Source organism: Vulpes lagopus, chromosome 10 (assembly GCF_018345385.1).
Source record: "Vulpes lagopus strain Blue_001 chromosome 10, ASM1834538v1, whole genome shotgun sequence".
Lineage (NCBI taxonomy): Eukaryota > Metazoa > Chordata > Mammalia > Carnivora > Canidae > Vulpes > Vulpes lagopus.
This window is the reverse complement of record NC_054833.1, coordinates 62,683,718-62,698,372: the sequence shown is the minus strand read 5'-3', so window position 1 is coordinate 62,698,372 and position 14,655 is coordinate 62,683,718. Positions and strand designations below refer to the sequence as shown.

General features: G+C 47.1%; 1 long non-coding RNA gene across 2 annotated transcripts; it reads right to left on the bottom strand.

The window, feature by feature from the left end:
• Positions 1-2,512: 2,512 nt before the first annotated feature.
• LOC121500600 lies at positions 2,513-10,358 on the bottom strand. 2 transcript variants are annotated; one of them, XR_005990420.1, is made up of 5 exons: positions 10,327-10,358; positions 8,868-8,933; positions 8,125-8,217; positions 5,577-5,720; positions 2,513-2,968 (listed from the first exon to the last, which is right to left on the bottom strand). It is a non-coding gene; the product is annotated as an uncharacterized LOC121500600 (long non-coding RNA). The 2 variants fall into 2 exon arrangements; XR_005990421.1 differs by lacking the exons at positions 2,513-2,968; positions 5,577-5,720 and adding an exon at positions 7,284-7,497.
• Positions 10,359-14,655: the final 4,297 nt, after the last annotated feature.

Sequence of the window (14,655 nt, the reverse complement as noted above, 5' to 3'; positions counted from 1 at the left end):
GCATTGAAAATCAAAGAGAAGAAAATATCGGAAATTTCAATGAGGGAGAAAAAAATGTTTGGAATCTTGGAAATACCACATGAGCTACCTACAGGTGGTGAGTGACTGCCACAGAATATGACTTGCATACAGAAGGAGCAGCTAGTTAATACAAATGAATCTAATGAGCAAGAGGTGGTCACTGGGCACAGGCCAAAAGCCTGAACACCCCTGGCAGGGCCTGCCACCCCTGCCACCTGTCCTGGAATAGTGGCTACCCCAGGAACACGTCCTGGCCCCACCTCTCACTCCTCCCTGCTTCCCCATGACTGTGGCCCATCCCCTGACTATCACACTGATGACTCACACATAAGCCTTGAACCCAGGCTCTGCTTCCAGGGCCCTGCAAGCTGAGACACCCAGGAAGGAGGAAAGGTTCCAGCTGACTATCCTTGGGCACATCACCTCCTCCCTTCCCTGGCACCATTGTGTCCCCACATCCTCCAGGCTTCCAGATCAGCATCCCAGTGCAGAATGTCCACCAGCACACAAGTCCCCATCACCAGCCCAGCTCTGTGTTTTCTGTTCCCAAAGTCATTTTTTTTTTCTGCATCAATCCATTCTGTCTTCTTTGTCTTAGCGTCTAGTTGCTGCTGTAACCAATGACTTGGGCTCTGTGGCTCAAAACAACCAGAATGTACTATCTTATGGATGCAGAAGTCAGAAGTCCAAAATGGGTTTCCTTGGACCAAAATAAAAGCGTCAGCAGTGCCATGCTACCTCCAGGGGCTTTAGGGGAGAATCTGTGTCCTCGTCCCTTCCTGGTTCTAGAGGGTTCTGAAGTCCTTGGCTAATGTCCCTTCCAGAAGTTATAACATCCCCAACCTGTTTCTGTTGTCACATTTTTTCTGGCCTTCCTGCCTCTCACTCTTCTTCCATCTCTAAGGACCCCTGTGATTACATCAGGCATATTTGAGTAATCCAAAATAAATGTAGCTCAACATTCTTAATCTCAGCTGCAAAAATCTCTAAGCCCCATGAATTAACATATTCACACGCTCCTGAGACTAGGACTTGGACATATTGAGGGAGGAAGGTCATTATACTCCCTACCACCTTCTTTCAATTTAGAGCATTGTTTTAATTTAAAAAACAATAACAAAAAACCTGATTCTCCCAAATTTTGCTCTTTGTCCATCTCAGCATCAGAAACCCCATTGCTCAGCTCAGAGGGCACCTCCTCTTTATGAGGGATTCATGGAGCTGAAAATGCACAGCCAACAAGTCAGAAGTCACCCCAGACCTCCCTGTTGGCATGCAAGAACCTTTCTTTTTTTTTTTTAAGATTTTATTTATTTATACATGAGAGACACAGAGAGAAAGAGAGAGAGGCAGAGACACAAGCAGAGGGAGAAGCAGGCTCCATGCAAGGAGCCTGACACGGGACTCGATCCCAGGTCTCCAGAATCAGGCCCTGGGCTGAAGGCAGAGCTAAACCACTGAGCCACCCAGGCTGCCCACAAGAACCCTCCTTAAGAACTTAAGAACCCAGTGGTTAGATTTCAACATATTAATTGCCACGCAATTCAAATTCATCTTTTTAGGGAGCAGCTTCTGGGGACTATCCCATTCCAGAAAACTAACAATATGTTATTTCTTTATATATTGGCAGGAATTGAGATTTCCTAATCTCCATTTTGCTCTCCTCAGGTTAAAACAGCTCTCAAGGTCAAGACTCTTTACCTCAGGAGCGCCTGGGTGGCTCAGTTGGTTAAGTGTCTGCCTTTGGTTCAGGTTGTGATCTGAGTCCTGAGATCGGGTCCAGGCTCCCTGCTCACTGCTTGTGCTCTCTCTCTCTCTCTCTCTCTCTCTGTCTCTCTCTGTCAAATAAAGAAAACCTTTATAAAAAAAAAAAGACATTTCACCTCAGATCTCTTATTTTCTTCTCTTGCTGCAATGGAATTGAAAAACAGCCACCACCTCCTTGTGCATAAACATTTTTCCTACATGTAAAAGTCATGCCCAGAATCACAGGGTTTAGGGCTCGAAGTCCCCATATGGATTGTATAGTTCATCTCCTTCATGTCTCAGAGGAGCAAATGGAAGCCCAGAGGAGAGAGGGTCTTCTTCCCCAAAATCAAGCTACTAAGTGAGTCGTCTGCTTTTGGAATCCTCTCCTCAAGGAGAAATAGCCCAAATTCTGTTCATGTTTTTTTGTTTGTTTGTTTTGCCCACCATTCCCACCATTGCCTTCATCTCTTTCGTTATTTTTTCTTCTTCGAAGTTTCCTTGACCTGTTTGCAAAGGCCAGCTCTTCCACACAGGCTAACAACACCCGCGCTGTCCTGGCCCTCGCAGCACCACCCCTCACACAGCTGTGGAAATTCTTCTCTCCCAGACCACATTCCTTGGCAAGGCTGTGAGGCGGGGAAGCTGTAAGGTGAAAGTCTCTGTTCCCTCCTTCCAAGCAGACACCGGCAAAGGGTGAGTTGAGAAGCCTCTGTTTCTTGTCGGGATGCCCCCTGTGGTCAACTGCAGAAGCCAGAACGTTGGTCCATGGACGTAAGACACTGCACAGGGGCTGCGGTCCCTGAGGCCGGGAGGCCTGTGAGGGCAGCAGGTGCACAGGGTCACATCCCAAGAAGTTAACGTGTCCATGGGCTTCTGCTTAGGTTATCCAAGACGGTTCCCCATCATGCCCATCGCCTGATCCTACTTAATTCCCTTGCATGGTGACCTCATTCACATATTTATATTTACTCTGTTTTTCCCTGTTTCCATTCTCCGCATCAGATTCCTCCACACACACTCATATTTTTTTTTTTTCATTTTGGTGCACCTCACCTTTATCCTCAGGTGTGCTTCCCTCATGATGGTAAAGCAGCTGCCAGCTGGGGCAATGGGGGCTTCGTGCTTCATCATTCACTTCCACAGAGGACCCGGTACCCCCAAAAGGACAGGTGCTTGCACTCTGAACCAATCCCTGTGTCTGGAGGAAAGCGATTGGCCAATCGGTGGAGGGAGGGGGCGGGGTTTCCTAGACTTGCTAACTCCAAGAGGGGCCCAGCCCTGCAGCAACAAACAAGTGCAGGGTTTCCCAAAGGGCCACGGGGGCTGCTGACTGGCAGGAAGAGGAAGAGAAATGGATGCCAAATGCATAAGCAGTGAACATCCACAGCAACCTGCCAACACCACCTGCCTCCTGACTACACCACTGTACCTCTGGTTACCAAATTGGCTGTACAGATTCCTGGCCAAATTAAGTCTATGCATACCATATTTTATCTTCAGTAGTATAATTTCTTCTTTTTTTTAAAGCAAAGAACTGATTTTGAGAGACCTCCAAACGCACCTAAACTAGTGTTACGAAAACTACTTTGGGGACGCTTGGGTGGCTCAGCAGTTGAGCATCTGCCTTCAGCTCAGGGAGTGATCCTGGAGCCCTGGAATTGAGTCTGGAATCGGGCCTCCCACAGGGAGCCTGCCTCTCCTTCTGCCTATGTCTCTGCCTCTCTCTTTGTGTCTCTCATGAATAAATAAATAAAATCTTATTTAAAAAAAACAAAAACAAAAACCTACTTTGAATGGCCCTATCCATAGAGACCTACAATGATGCACAATCTTCAAAGAACTTTTTCCAGATTTGAACTGTAAGTTCATTAGGGCAAAAGAGAAAGGCAGTCTAGGGTAGGAATGGCTTTTGCAGTATTCAGAAACGCTTTCACCTTTGAAACATTAACAAAGTTGATTTTGATTTAGTGGGGTGGGGGGAGAGAAACTTTTGGCCACGCTGCTCCACAAGAGGGATGGATCAAGACCCATCTGGACAATGTGTTCAGATGGAACAATTTTTAGACTGCCTGTGTGTTTGAAGGGGGGGAGGAGAAATGAAAATGTGAATTTTATCAAGTCTGAGGATTTTAAGTTTTCCAAGTTCATATAGTTTTACTTTTTAATTTTCCATAGCTAATTTGTGGATATGTTTCTGTCCTGGATTTGGAGTATTGAGATAGATATAAAAAGTCACTGGATTTTTCTCTGGCAACAAAAGTGTATAAATATTGAATCGAGGTACAGATATTTAAAAGGTTTGCGGTGTAGTGCACTTTAAAAGGTTTTGATTTAGGGGCACCTGGGTGTCTCAGTGGTTGAGGATCTGCCTTCAGCTCAGGCTGTGATTCTGGGCTCCTGTGATCCGGTCCCACATCGGGCTCCCTGCAAGGAGCCTGCTTCTCCCTCAGCCTGTATCTCTACCTCTATCTCTCTGTCTCTCATGAAAAATAAAATCTAAAAATTAAAAAAATAAAACGTTTTGATTTTAGGGGTACCTGGGTAGCTCAGTAGTGGAGCTGAGCTCAGGGCATGATCCCAGGGTCCTGGGATCAAATCTCACATCCGGTTCCCCAAGAGAGCCTGTTTCTCCCTCTGCCTATGATTTTATAGTGCTATTAAAAACTGTTATTTATGCTTTAAAAATAAAAAATAAAAGTTTTTTTTTTTTAATAATTAGAATGTTCGGGCTAAAAGGGCTTCATGAACAGGCTCACCTTTTCATATTGCAGGTGAGAAACCTGAAATGAAGTGAGGTCTCCCCAACACCTGGCCCAAAGCTCTCAACCTCACCATCCTAATACAAACCTTCTTCCTCTGGGAGACATCTTCTCTGGGAAATACCATTGTAAGGAAGTTAATCTGTGCTCCCGGGTTAACCTGAGCTAAAAGCTTGACATAGTTTTTCTCTAACACACTGGGCACATATTCTACTAGTGACTTTGTAGAAACACAAAGGATTAATCTGGCAGGAAGTCTAAACTCTGGTCCCCAGTGGAATCTCAGACATTCCACACGGATATTTTCTATCATGAGATGTTCCTCCAATGGTTCTACCTTTCCCCTCTATGAGCACAGCTCCCTGTGCTTTGGCGGGTGCATATCACTGCCATACTAGCCCTGACGGAAAATCATCAATGGTCTCAAGATCCACAGCGAGAACGCTCTCACTCCTGCAGTGTCCTCAGAGATCACAAGCTCCAAGACATGGAAGTGGGCCTCAAGCGGGTGGCGGGGGCCCAGCATCCGGCAGATGGTTTGATCAGAAAGGTCAGGGAGGAAGGGCACTAGAGGGCAAGACTTCTGAACATGTGAGGTTCACTATGTGCTGGGAAAGAAGCCAAAGAGGCAGGATATGTAGCCTATTGGGAGTAGAAGGAGGGTCAGGGCTGTGACTTGTCTGCGTGCCCAGCCAAGGTGTGGGGCTGGGAGGGGAGGTAAGCAGGATTGCCCCTGGGGACCAGGGACACAATGTGGGGGTGAGGGAGTGGGAGGCAGTCCTCAGTGATGGGGCACAGAATAAGGGACAAGGCTGGAGGATCAAGAGTCTTTGGAGGAGGAAGTTTATATCATAACTCTGATGAAACAGTAAGGACCTAGACTGAGGTAGGAGTTGCAGGAAACAGAAGCTGAGAGATGAATTTCTCATCTGTTTGTGACTCCCCAAGTCCTTTACCATGTCTCCCTATGTTACAGGTTGAGTTGTGCCCCCCCCCCACCAAAAGACATTTTGAAGTCTTAACCCCCAATACACTGCATGACTTTACCTGGAAATAGGGTTGTTGCAGGTGTAACCGGTGAAGATGAGGTCAGTCTGGAGAACAGTGGGCCTATAATCCGGCAGGACTGTGGTCCTTATAAGAAGATAGGAGTTTGCACAATTAGATATCCTTTTACACCAGTGAGAATGGCTAAAATTAACAAGACAGGAAACAAATGTTGGCAAGGATAGGGAGAAAGGGGAATACTCTTGCACTGTTGGTGGGAATGCAAGCTGTGCACCCACTCTAGAAAACAGTATGGAGGGTCTTCAAGAAGTTAAAAATAGAGCTACCCTACAACCCAGCAATTGAACTACTGGGTATTTACCCCAAAGATACAGGCATAGTGATCTGAAGAGGCACCTGCACCACAATGTTCACAGCAACAATGTCCACAATAGCCAAACTGTGGGAGGAGCCAGATGTCCTTTGACGGATGAATGGATAGAGAAGATGTGGTCTATATACACAATGGAATATTACTCAGCCATCAGAAAGGACAGATACCTACCATTTACATCTACACGGATGGAACTGGAAGATATTATGCTGAGTGAAATAAGTCAATCAGAGAAAAAATTATCATATGGTTTCACTCATATGTGGAATATGAGATATAGTGAAAGGGATTATAAGGGAAAGGAGGGAAACTGAGAAAGGAAAAATTAGAGAGGGAGACAAACCATGAGAGACTCCTAACTCTGGGAAACAAACAAAGGGTTGCAGAAGGGTAGGTGGGCTGGGGGCTGGGGTACCTGGGGGACGGGCACAGAGGAGGGCACTTGATAGGATGAGCGCTGGCTGTTATACTATCTGTTGGCAAATTGAATTTAAATAAAATTAACAATTAATAATAAACAAAGGGGCGTTTGGATCTGGACTCACATGGAGAACAATATATAAAGACACAGACACGGGGCTGTATATATACAGCCATGTGAAGACATAGGCAGAGCTCGGAGTGATACTTCCCCCACGTCCAGGGAAGCCTGAGACCCCCAGATGCTGGAAGAGACAAGGAGGACCCTTTGCCTGAGGCTTCAGAGGGATCACGGCCCTGCTGCCATCCTGAATTTGGGCTCCTGGACTCCAGAACTGTGACATAATACATTTCTGTCATTTCAAGGCACCAGCTTACAGTATTCTGTTACAGAAGCCCTGAAAAATGAACGCATGCTACTTCTATGAATGCTCCATCTCAGGCAGCTAAAGGAGAGAGAAACAAAATCAAGATATTTGCAACCAGCTTTTAAAGTAATTAACTAAAATCTACCTAAATATCTGCTGCCCCCACAGGGCAGGCTTTACTCTGGCCCTTCAGCAACTCTAATACCCAAGTGCTTCAGTGGGAGACAGGATAGAGCTTTCGATATTCGATTTTTCTAAAGAGGTCTTTCTCCCTAAAATCTTTGCTCCTCTGCTCTCTTAATCCTTTTATACTCTCAAAGTAATTAAAAGCATCTAAATGTTGCAGAACAAGTTCTCAGAAATTCCTGATGAATATCTGCATATGGTGATTTGTCACCTCTGTTTGAAAGTTTCTATCTGTTCTATCTTGGTACTTAAACAAGACTTTATTTTAACAAATGTTGTAAGATTTAAAAACAACAGAGGCTTGCAAATATGATCAAGGAATGAGAATCTATTAAAAAAAAAATAACCAACCACAGAGATTTGGCTTGACCATCACAGGAAGAGATCTGACAATAATTCTGTAGGTTAAAAGAGATGGTGCTTTATTTCCCTCTTGTGTAATGGTCTGGGGTGAGCGCTCCAGGTTGGCAGGCAGTTCTGTTCCAGGTGGTCATTCAGGGATACAGGTTCCTTCCTTTCTGTTGCTCAGCCCATGCCCTAGGACATTAACTTCATCTGACCACAGGCGCAGGTGACAGGACAGTTTTTCTCCCCAACTCTTTTTGAACCATTACTTTTGTAAAACATAAAAAAAAGGAGAGGGAGGGGGAGGAGGAGCAGAAGGAGGAAGGAGGGACGAGAAGAAGGGATGAGGGAGGAGGAAGGAAGAGAAGGGAGGAGGAGGGAAAGGAGGAAGGAGTGAGGAAGGAGCAGGAAGGAGGGTGAGGGACGAGGTGGAGGGAGGAAGAGGAGGGGTGAGGAAGGAGGAGGAGGGAGGAGGAGGGGGAGGAAGGAGGAGTGAAGAGGGAGGAGGAAGGGGGAGAAGGAGGGAGGAGGGATGAAGGAGGAAGAGGGAGGAGGAGGAAGAAAGGAGGAAGGAGGGAAGAACAGGGTGGAAGGAGGCAGGGAGGCAGGGAGGAAGGAGGAGGAGGGAGGAGGAAGAAGGAAGAGCATGGAGGAGGGAGAAGAAGGAGACGAATTATTGCTAGAATGCTCAGGTAGCATTAGGGGACTGAATTGATATAAACATCTAAATGCTTTTCTATATTTTAACTAATCCCATTGCAAAGCGGTGACAGTTTATGCACCTGCTGTGTCCCACAGACAACTCTTTGAACAACATTATCCCAGCTGTCAGGAAGGAGAAAAAGCATGGGAGAGACACGCCGTGTGTCCCATGGTGCATACCGCCTCCACTCACATCCACTGAAGACTTAGTCCCGTGGCTACATCCAATGACAGAGGAGCGAGGGAACGGTCATACAGCTGAAGGGCCGTGTGTCCATCTGGGAGACTATTGACACAGAAGAAGAGGATGGATTACTGTGCACCACTGCTTGTCTCCACAAATCATTGCAAAGCACCAAGACAGAGTACATTAGAAGCTCAGTGAACTGAAGGGTAGAACCAAGGAAATTATTCAGGGGACCCTCCAGAGACAAAGAGATGGAAATATAATAGATGTGCTATGGGGCACCTGAGGGCTCAGTGTTTGAGCATCTGCCTTCAACTCAGGTTGTGATCCTGGGGTCCTGGGATCGAGTCTCACATTGGGCTCCCTGCAAGGAGCCTGCTTCTCCCTCCGCCTATGTCTCTGTCTCTGTCTCTGTCTCTCTCTCTCTGTGACTTTCATGAATAAATAAATAAAATCTAGAAAAAAAATTAAAACTTAAAAAAAAAAGATGTACTATGAGTCCTGAGAAGGCCCCATTGAATGGAGAAGAGATAATATTTAAAGCAATGTAAACCAAGAATTTTCTAGAACCATTGACAGATACCCATGCTCAGATCCATAAATCACAATGCATCCTGCACTGGGCCCTGTTGTAAGGCTTTATATAGCAACGCATGTGATCTGCACAGCGACCCCATATGTAAGGTATGGTTATCATCACTATTTTACAGAGGAGGAGATCCCAGGCACAGAGAGGGTAAGTGACTTACTTGCCTGACGTCACACAGCTTGGAGCTTGGTTTCCAGCCTCTTATCACAATACTATCCTGTATTATCTCTCAAAAAAAAAAAAAAAACTGTTTTAATTACAACCACAAAGGCAATGTTAAAAAAAAAAAAAACATGTAGAATGGTTTTATTTACATTTGATAATTTTTTTTAGAAACGTTTTTCTAGGTCAATTGACCTAAGTAAGATTCCAACCTGAATATTAAATTCACACTGCTTGGAAATATCGTAGAATTGGTGCATCTTTCCAGAACTTACCACCCCCTCATCCCCCACTGCAGAAACCCACTCCCAAAGGGATAATAAATAAGAAAAAGGGAGAGAGAAACCTTTATGTATAGTGAAACTAGGAAGTGGCTCCGTCCCACACCACAGAGTCCAGACACTACGTGCTCTCATCCAGTTGTAAGGGAGACCACGGGCCAGGCCACGGTTGCACAGCTATTCTTTGTGACCACAGGGAAATACCATTTTCTGTGTCCCAAGAGGTATTTCAAAACACCCATCTTGCTTCACATACCGGAGACAGAAGCACTGCTTCCCACTTCCTCGAGGCCTCTCAGGGCAGCTCCCCGCTTGGCTCTACGCAGAGCCAGGCCACAGGGAAAGGGCAAGGCTCCCGCCCAAACCCCCTTACCAAGAAGCTGGGCAACCCCAGGCAAGCAGCTTGACCTCTCGGAACCTCAGCACCCCCCGGATGTAAGTGAGAAGCCTGATGCAGACTTTCCCCGAGACTCAAACCTTTCTCTCCTCACACCTGGAGACAGAGATGGCTGGCACAGGAGGGAGAAGAGGACCAACCTCTGTAGCTGCATGGGAGGGGCGGGGGTGAAAGCTCTGCCCTCCAGGCTTTCATCCCTTCCCATAGACTGGCCCCGGCAACCCCTCAGACTCCTCAGAGCAGGATGAAAACCCTGTTTCTATGATTTCTGACATCCTCTCCAGCGGTGATAGCTGATGAGTCTCTCAGGAGCCAGACAACCAAACAGTGGTCTCTGCTCTACTCTTTAGTAAAAACAATGTAAGGAGGATGGGGGGGGGGGTGAGGAGGAGGGTGAGAATGGGGAGGGGGAGGAGGGAGGAGAAAAAGGAGGATGGGGAAGAAGAGTGAAAAGGGAGAGGAGAGACAGGGAGGAGGGGGAGGAGAGAGGGGAGGAGGGAAAGGGAGGAGGAGCAGAGAGGAGGAGCAGGGAGAGGAGGGGAGGGAGGAGGACGCAGCAAACGAAGCACTCCAACAAGAGCTACAAGTCATTTTCAGGCTTGAGCCCAAACAAAATCTGACAGCTGTCTGTGTCAGTGAGTAATCAACGCGAGGTAACTGACCAGCACATTCATTAACAAGAATTATGTAGCCCTATCCCTTTTATGCCCCAACCTATTAAAATGTCTTGCAAAGAAAGCAGCATTGCGGGGGGGGGGGGGGGGGGGGGCAGGTCTCACCTGGGGAACAGGCCCAGGGAAGCCAAGAGCCCATCGCTCTGAGGCCCCGGCAGGCCCAGGCCGGGCTGACAGCTCTGGCTCAGACCAAACAAACATGTCAGCAACTCGTCTCTTCCACCTGGAAATTTATACCGGCCTCTGCGTAAGCAAATCTGAAGAAGACCAGCAAACTGGAAACATGGAACAAGAGCAAAAAACCTCTTTCATCCCGAGGGCAACAAAATAAAAAGGGCTGCTTTTTTTTTCAGGGCCCTAAGGAAAGAATTACTCCCTCTAAGCGCTCAAGCTGACATTTTCATGAGAAAACAAACTGGGGCAATTCCACTTACTGCTAGCAAATGCTGAATGACCTGGAGGGACAGCTAACCGGGATCTGCACAGACGGCTCCCCTCCTCACCCCAATCCCATCCACAGACGTTCCCTCACCCTTCTCTTCCTCTTCCCTATGTAATCCCTAAGGGGTGCCTAGGACCTTCTTCTGTTTATTTATTTGGGGTCATTTGGAGAGTGAGTTTTGTGTCTGCGTGCCATGTGTTTTTCCTCGATGTCAGTAGTAAATTAATTCCTACATTTAACTTCCACCAAGGGCTGTTTGGGGGACAGGCCACACTAGTGCAGCAGAGAACAGCTGGGCGGTTCCTCCCCGGGGCACCATCCTTTCCCGGAATGCACCTGCCAGAACCCCCACTCCCCCATTCCCCCACCACACCGAGTGCCCCTCACCACTTGTCCCCATCACCTGGCACTGTTCTCCACTCCCATAGCCATGCTCAGTTTCCTCCACTGCGTCCAATCCAATATCTCACCCATTCTCAGATGTACGGGGCTTTGAGAAAGAAACCCCCTGCCCATAAAAGGTTGACACTATGTTCTCTCTCTCTTTTTAGATTTTATTTATTTGGCACAGAGAGAGAGAGTAAGGACAAGCAGGGGGAGTGGCAGGCAGAGGTAGAGGGTGAAGCAGGCTCCCCATGGAGCAGGGACCCCCAGTGTGGGACTCAATCCCAGGACCCCAGGATCATGACCTGAGCTGAAGGCAGATACTTCACTGACTGAGCCACTCAGGCATCTATGTTCTAGATACTATGTTCTCTTAACATGCAGAAGTGCTCCAGAAAAGAGTTCTTGGAGAGACTAGGTGGCTCAGAAGGCTAAGCATCCAACAATTGATTTTGGCTCAGGTCGTGATTTGGGGGTCATGGGATCAAGTCCTATGGGGGGTTCTATGTTCAGTAGGGAATCTGGGATTTTCTCTTTCCCTCTCTCTCTCTTTGTTCTCTCTCTCTCTCAAATAAATCTTTAAGAAAAAAAAAAGAAAGAGTTCTTTTAAGGCTTATGTATACAGAGAACTAAAGCATTTATTGCTCTTGCACCTACATAAAAAGGAAACTATGTGCTAAATTAACTGATCATGGGGAACCTAGCTGGCTCCATGGTTAAGCATCTGCCTTTGGTTCAGGTCATGATCCTGGGGTCCTGGGGTTGAGTCCTGCATTGGGCTCACCACAGGGAGCCTGACTTTCTCTCTGCCTGTGTCTCTGCCTCTCTCTGTGTGCCTCTCATGAATAAATAAAATCAGGAAAAAAAACAATTCATTCATTCATTAACTGATCATGCTCTTTCTAAAGTCTCTTTATGTTGAGAGTGTGGCACTTAGGAATCTCTTTTCAATTCTGAGTCCTCACTGTCCACCTTCCTTCACATAGTCCATCCTCCATGCCCTCGAGAGTGTTGGTGACATGAGGTTTCTTCCTCAATGGTCTCTGAGATTTTCTGTGGCTATGGACATGCATCCTGCAATTTACAATGTAGGTTCTTTCTTGGTTGAGCCAGGTGTCAATGAAGGTTTGCAGAGGAAGATTGAGATTTACATTCCTTTCTCAAAGTGGCTCTCAAACTGTCCTTCCATACCATCATAAGCCAACAGTGTGATTCTCACATGGGCAGTGGCACCAGGTCAGGACTGCCACGTGGCCAGAAGTGACCATAAGATGCCCTCCATGCTAAAACTCATCCCAAATTCAGAAATGGGAGCGCGTGTGTCGCAGCAATGAGAAAGTATGAGGTACACGCTGCTTTCTCTGGATGTTCTCTCCCTACCCTTCCCTAGGCCAACCCTCCTGATCTCAAGGATGTCATTCTCCAGTGGCCTTCCTCCTGCACCCCACACTGCCCTGCCTCAGACCTTGTGTCTCAATCTGCAATTACACATCTACAAGTGTGATTACAATAACACAGGAAGAATAAATGTCTTGAAAGAACAAGTGTGTGAATTTCTGCAGGAATTTGCATGCAAAAGTCTAATTTGTGGTTCAGTTTTTTCCAGGTATAGAGAATGAAGACAATCGTCATCGTTTATTCATAGATGTTTGAGTCCCTTTATGCAGCGTGCATGGGGGGGAGGTAGATAATAAGCAAAGATTGATATGATATATAGTAGGTAGTAACAAGCTGAGGCACCTGGGTGGCTCAGTGGTTAAGCATCTGCCTTTGGCTCAGGTCATGATCCTGGGGTCCTGGGATTGAGTCCCACATCAGGCTCCCCACAGGGAGCCTGCTTCTCCCTCTGCCTGTGTCTCTGCCTCTCTCTGTGTGTCTCTCATGAATAAATAAATAAAATCTTTTTAAAAATAGGTAGTAAGTTACATCAAAAGAGATGAAGCAGGCAGAGGGGCTGGAATTATAAAAAAGCTACATGTGATGTGGTTACAGTAAGGCTTGTTAGTGGGTGATATTTGAACTAACCCCTAAAAGAGGAGAGAGGAAGTCCATGGAAGTCCCTGAATGGAAGAGCATCCAGGTCAGGGCGGGAAGGCAGGGGCCTGGAGTTAGGAGGATCTGGTATGTCCAGCAGACTGCAAAGGGGCTGATGTGAGGGAAGCATCGTGGCAAGGAGGAGAGTGTCATGAACCATGCGAGCAGGGTAGCCAGAGGGCAGATTTTCAGGGCCTGGCAGGCCACCTGATGAGCACTTTGGACTGGTTAAACTGGCCAGGTGTCCTGGCATGTGCCCAAAGATCCCTATAACTCAACCGTGCTGGTTTCCTGCGGTGATATCCCCAATAGTAACATGAGTAAGCCTCCCTGCTCTCTTTTCATATCTCTTCATCATTGGCTTGGATCCCTACCTGCCCACAGCTCCTTGGGGTAAGTAGGTCTGTGCCTTGAGGTACCTTCTCACAACCAACACCAAACAAGAGGCACATACAGGACACAATGACTACAAAGAAGGATTTTTCTTTGTTGCCTTTTTCCTCCATGGAATCACGCCCTCGGGACTCCTTGTTCCCCTGGCCTTGGATGAAATTCAAGGAGAAGCCCCAGACACTCATTCCCACACGTGGATGGAAGAGTGTCAAAGACACGACGTCCAAGAGCCTGAGGGATCGAAAGATTGCTGCAACTCATCACTGCCATCGATCTGCCAGAGGAGGCCTGATGGCAAACCTCTGAGAATGGCATTATATCTAGGAGAGAAACCTCTTTCCTGCCCAGGTGACCTCAACAGCCTGCGAAGACTTTCAGACATGGACAACCTGTCCAATACTCCCACTGAAGAGCTGACAGCAGGGTTGGGGCTTCAGGGCAGACCCAGGTGCAAGCTGATGAAGGGAAATCACACGAGCTGTGCCTTTGGAAGAGTCAACCATGCTTGCGCACTGGCTTATGTGTTCTTTCAGTTTTCAAATGATTCTAAACAAACCCAAATTTATATTTCTATATTTAGCAGCCCCCAGCTTGATTCTGATCCTGTCTGGAGACTGCATGGCCTCCTGCCAATGGTTAAATTAGTCTGTGGGACATCTATTGCTCTGAGCTAACCGATGACCATGCGATATTTTTAGCAACTGTAATATAATGTTGGTAGGACCGTGCATTTTTATGACTTTGTAAAGCAATCTCTAATGCGATTTAAAAGTGACTTCTCTTCTTAACCCCATGAAGGCCACAGCCCCTCTGTGAGAGGCGTGAGAGAAGTGGACTGGGTCCTTGCTTATTGAGAGAAGCAAGAGCAGAGGATGGCCCGGTCAGAAGTCCCTCCCACAAAACATTGGGCTCAGGCGGGATTAATACATGGAGCAGTGTCTCTGCTCCTCCTGTTAAACCTTTCCGTTGCTGCGCCTGCAAAAGAGACAAGGGAGATGTCCTACGGATGAGAGCCTTCTCCAAAACAGCCATGCCTGCATGCCCTGAACAATGCACCGACTGCACTACAGCTGCCCGATCCATCACTCACATGCCTTCTCCAGCTCCACTGGTCCCTGCACAAGCCCAGCACCTTCACCCAGCCTGGCTTCCCTCACACACTCTCTTCTGCTTGGATGCTG